This window comes from Pseudopipra pipra, chromosome 17 (genome assembly GCF_036250125.1).
Source record: "Pseudopipra pipra isolate bDixPip1 chromosome 17, bDixPip1.hap1, whole genome shotgun sequence".
NCBI lineage: Eukaryota > Metazoa > Chordata > Aves > Passeriformes > Pipridae > Pseudopipra > Pseudopipra pipra.
Window position 1 is genome coordinate 1,622,334 of NC_087565.1, and position 5,722 is coordinate 1,628,055.

Below are 5,722 nucleotides of genomic sequence, written 5' to 3' on the forward strand. Positions count from 1 at the left end.
TTTCCTCAGATTTATTTTTTCAATCCCTTTGTGTTTCCTTTGGCCGGGCATTTGTCTAGAGATGCTGTTTTATATGATTCATATTCTGAACTGAAGCAGAGTTAGCTACAGTGTGTTACAGGTTTCTTTTAGTTCTATAGCAGCTTCTGTAGAGGGTAAAGATATTTATGGTTTTCTCGTAACTTTTTTTAGGATTTTTTTTTTAAATAGAATTATTTATAGTTTCTGAAATGGCTGCTTTCTCATTTGGTAACTCTTATGCTTGTTATGTAAAACACTAATATAATGAGTCTCTGTGAAAACTATTTAAGCTTTATTCTGTGAATTTCAACTATAAATTCAAGGCAATAACTTCTGTATGCAAAGTTGGATGCATAATATGATTGAAGTAGGGAAAAGACAAGAGTATTTCTAGGCTGTAATATATTACAATCAGTCCTATAGAGCTATATATTATATATTTTACTGAGAAATATACAGTTAACAGTGAAAAGGCTGGAGTTAGTTCTTCAGCAGCCTTACAGTGTGTAAGAGGCTTTTGATCTTGTTTGTGCTGCTGTTTGTCCACTGTCTTGTGTGAAGCACAAGAGGCTTGGGAAGGGAGCTGGGAGCAGCCCTGGGGCTCCATCACCGTGTCCTGGCTGTGCCTGGAGGAGGGCTGGGGTTGGTGATGTGCTGGGTTTGATCCTCATGAATCAGTGCTGGGTTTGATCCTCGAGAATCAGAGCAGAGATCCCCACCTGGGTTTGCTCTTTGAAGCAGGCATTGGAAGCTTGCAGTATGGAGGTCATAACTTAATGTTTGGGGGTTGGCTGTGTGGCAGAGTCCTCTGTGGTGCTGTGCTGAGTCCTGCCTCTTATGGAAGGCTGGGTCTGGTAGCTGAGCTCTGCCTGAGCAGCATCTCCCACCTGGGAGCACTGAGCTTTCAGAGGTGCAAGCTCTGAACCCCCTGCCATGGGTCTTTGTTAACATATCCTGTACGTGGATGGCTCCTGCCTCCACTGGGAGTTGGATTGGACCAATCCCCCCAGTGCTCCCAGAGTGAAGTGTGATGTGTGTCTGATGCCTCTGTGTCAGGAAGGTCTTGCAGAGCTATGTGTGAGTCATGTCCTGCAGCTCAGAGTCTGGTGTGGTTTAAAACAAAAATCAGAGCGTGGGTCCCCAAGCTGAGTGCCTGGGTAGGCAGCATGAAACCAGGCAGTTGCAAAGGCTGTTCAGAAATCTTGTGGCTCCTGAAGCCTCTTTACTGAGGCTTTGCAGTGTAGGCTTGAGGCCAAAACCAGAGAGGCCATAGAAGAAAGTTCAGCCCCTTCTCAGGGTGAGGCAATCGAGGTGGGAACACAGGGAAGTGTGTGTTGGGACATGGGTGGGAGAGGAGAGCTCCTCTGGGTGACTCACTCGGTCCCAGTACAAGTGTGTTCAGGGAAATTGTGGGCTCTGGGAGGCTCTCAAAGCTGCACAGAGTTCACTGGAGGTTGGGCAGGAGAGGGAGGACTGTGCTGCCTGTGGACAGCACTACCAGGAAGGCAGGAGCCATGTCCGCTTCTCGGGATACTTAGATTCTCTTGTGTAATTGCTTTTGGGGTTTTTCCACTGTTACTGATTTTTATTTCTTTTTCCCCTCAAATAAATGGTACTTTCTAAAACTGGCTTTTTGGACTGTTTCTGATCTGCAATTTCTTTTGGGAGCTGGATAACTGGGAGCTCGTGTTTGTGTAACTTCTTGGTTTACCAAGAAGGGAGGCACGCTGGGACCTGGCTCGGTGGCTGCAGCTCAAAGAGGCTTTGTCAGCAGCTCCAGAGCTGCCTCCAGCATCTGCCCCTCCAGTGACTCCCACTGTCCCTGGGCTTCTCCAAGCAAGTGAAGCAGAGGCAGCCCAGAACCCTGAGGTGAGTCTATCCTGTCTCTGGTGATCAGTTTGTGATGGCACTTTGAGAAGGCTGTCCCCTTGCAGCCAGAAGGGACAGAGAGGAGTAGAGAGGCCTGTGCCTGTCCTCTGGTAACAGCAGCACGTCTGTACCCTCAAGCAGAACGATGTGCTGGGGGTCTTTCTCCACCAAGTTTCAAGCCAACCCTGTTTAACCAACATAGGCCTTCAAGTGAGGGCAGAGCTGTTCTGCTTGCCTGGGATCAGCTGCTCTGGGAGCAAGTCCACAGGTGACTTCATCCTGTTTTGGACTAAAACAGCTGCTCTTTTAAGCAAGATGTGGAGGAAACTGCTGTTTGTCCAAGCACCTCTGCTCTGCCAGCTTGGTGTTCTCAAGGGACAGGACCCATCTCTCTCCCCAGGCAGGTGGGAGAGGATGGGCTGTGCAGGGAGCAGAGCTGCTCGCTGGGAACGGTGCTGAGGCTCCTCAGAAGTGCTGTATTTAAATGGATTATTGTCATTGAGAAAAGCTAATTCCCTTCTCCCTGGTGGGAATTCCTGCTCCAGGGGGTTTGGCTTAGCAGGGGCAAAGGAAACAAATTGGGACTAACACCCAGGCTCTCTCAGGGGTGAGGGAGTAGCATGTGCTTGTTGCTTGCTCTGTTACCAGTGTACCCTGAAAGGTCCTTTGAGAATGTGATCCAGTCCCAGGAAAAGCAGAGCCATGTGCTCCTGGGGCCCTCCTGTGCTCCGTGGGGGCTGTTTGTCAGTGCACCAGTGACGTACTCTGCGATCTTCGAGTTCTTGTTCCTCGTGTGGCTGTGACAGGTTCTTGGATGTGCTGCTTGGAACAACCTGTGGTTGTCTTTTTGTTTTCCTCCTCCCCTTTCTTTCTCTCCTGGGCTTTGTCTCTGCTTTGCAAGAATCCTGTGTACTTTCCAAAACCGCCCCCAGTGTAAAAGTGCCTTGTTTTTGCAAAGCAGTCTGGACAAGGAGTCTGCAAATCCCTGGAGCACAAGACTGGCTGCCTGCCTGTCCTTGCAAGGCCCCAGTTCCTGGGATGGATTTGTCACCATTCCCTCTGTCTGCCTTTCTGCCCTCCCTGGCCATCCTGCCTGTTCCTGGTGTATCCTAAGAAGCACTAATGCCTTGTGCATTCCTGGTCTTCATCTCTGACCTAAGAGATGACACACTGTTGTTTTTTCTTTTTAGTGCTGCTCTGGTTTTAAAACCAAAACCTTGAGGATCTGCATCACCAGGCTTGAAAAAAACTGGAACCCTCCCAGGTACTGATGTGATAGAGTGCTCGGGGGCAGGTCTGCCCTTCCCAAATGCTCCCTGGCTGGAGGAGCACCGGGTAGCTGGAAAATGGGGTGTAACCTTTCAGTTCCTCCTTCACTATCCTCTGTCCTATCCTGGTGCCAGCTGTGCTGCAGGTGGTGATGCCCAAAACTCTGGTGTTTTTTTGGGGGGGCCAAGCCTGTCACCTGTACCAAAGCGGCTCCTTGAGGGTCGTGTTTCATAGAATCACAAAATCGTTTGAGTTGGAAGGGACCCTAAAGGTCATCTTCCACCCTCCCTGCCGTGGGCAGGGACACCTTCCACCAGCCCAGGCTGCTCCAAGCCCGTCCAAGCTGGCCTTGGACACTTCCAGGGATGGGGCAGCCGTAACTTCTTCGCCGAACACGCGACATCCCCCGGGACACCCCCCGGACATTCCCCTTTCCCGGCTCCCTCCCGGCCCGTTCCCCGCTCTCCGCGTGTCTGCCTCCCCCTCCTGGGCACACCCGGCACCGCACGCGGGACCCCCGGGATCTACCCCCGCTTCCTTTCCTTTTTTCTCTTTTCTCTTTTTTCTTTTTTCTCTTTTTTCTTTTTTTTTCTTTTTTTTTCTTTTTTTTTCTTTTTTTTTCTTTTTTTTCTTTTTTTTTCTTTTTTTTTCTTTTTTTTTTTCCTTTTTCCCCCTTTTGTTTTGCCTTTTCCCATTTTTTTTCTTTTCCCTCTTCCCCTCTCCTCCCCTCCTTTTTTTTTTTTTTTTTTTTTTAATTCCCTCTGCTTCCTCCCTGCTCTACCCCTTGCCTCTTTTCCCCGTGGAGTTTGGCAAGGGCAGGGATGGACAAGAGTGGGGATATCCCCATGGCTGTGCCCAGCCGGGCTGGTGTGAGGGTTCGGGGTGCTGGGGGTGCTCTCGGTGACAAAGGCACCAGCTCACCTGTGGGCACTGCCCTTACTACCACAGCATTTCCCTGCCAGCCCTGGACAGGGGCGAGGCTTGGTGTTTTGCCCAGTATTGGAGGGAAGAGACACGGTTTTTAATCACAGGGTGGTTATTTCGGGGAAGCAGGGGGTGCAGGAGGTGCTCTGCTGCTCCCAGAGCACGGAAGGGAACAATGGGGCCACTGTGTGGCCGAACGCCCCAGCTCCTGTCAGAAAGGTCCAGCGAGGGGTTTTCAGCACGTTTCTATTCCCCTGCTCAGGTATAATTACACAGGGGAACAAAGAGCCCTTCAAACCCACCCGCTCCCCCGGCGCAGCCCGGGGGCTCTGGGCACACGCACATGTCGGCTCCCGGTGGGGTGCGAGGGGAGAGGGGCCATGCACACCCACAAAGGCAGCCCAGAGGGGCTGGTGACACTGGGCAGGGGCATGGGGACAAACCCTGAGTGCATCTCGAGCTTTCCCGGGAGCCATGGCTGGAGTGGAGGCTCCTCTCCCAGAGTCACGCTCTTGGTGTGCCCCCAGGGCAGAAACCAATCTCACCCCAAGGCAGAAACCAAAGAGCACATCTCACCACATCTCTCAGCACCAATCCTGCTTTGCTGTTTGTTTAGCCATACGCTGGAGAGGGTTGGATGGAGTGCCTTTTCTTCTGCCTCTGGCCAGGCCTGATGCAGAGGTGAGGGGCACCAAGGGGAGAGTTCAGGCTTCACCCCTAAGCTGTCCCAGCCCAAAGTGGCCAGGGTAGGAGGCTGGATTGAACAGGACATGGGGCAGGGGGGTGCTTGCAGCCAGGGTGCTGGCATACTCTGTGCATGGCACTGCATGACACTGCCTGCTGCCCACGGTGCCCCGGGCAAAGCCACGCTGGGATCCTGCTGAGCCCCACAGCCCTGGAACTGTGGACGAGCACCAGGGGCACTGCTCAGCTCCTCCTCGGGCAGCTCCACTGACACTGAGACCTCACTGGGCTCATGGGGAGGGATTTATGCCCAGTCCTTTCCTCTTCAGTGCTGACCCATAACTGCCTGCCTGGTTTGCACCCTAATTACTGCAGCAGTGCATGGAAATCAGGCCTGGGCTTTTCAAGCCCAGTTGTTTATTTAAGCTGTTTAAAAAGCTACTTTCCCTCCCTAGTGAATTCTGAGAAAACTATCCATGTGTTTCTTTTGAGAGCAGGATGAAAGCAGATTGCCAGCTCCCTCCACCCTACCCCCCCTCCAAGCCGAGCTCCTCAGAGCCCTCAGCAGTGCTGCAGTGGGGGTCTGGTCAGAGGGAGCCGTGTCCAGTACTGACTCTGCAGCCCTGATCTGGTCACCAAGCCCCAGGTTCAGCCTTGAGGCAGCGGTCCAGTGATGCAGCCTGATGGGATACTGCTGGCCCCTGGGCTTGGTCCTTCCCTGAGCTGCAGGGAGTCCAGAACTTGCCAGGAATGAGCTTGTTTTTGACTCGTTTTGAGGAAAAAAACCCACAGAAAAAAGGAAACCTAACTTTCCGTAAGCTTTTTGGCTGTGTGGGCAGGGCTGAGTGCCCAGGGCTGTGGGCACAGGAGCGTGGCACTCTCTGCCCCTGAACAGCCCATCTCAGGACAGGGGCTAATAATACCTGCTCCTGGCACTGCTGGTGACATGGGCACC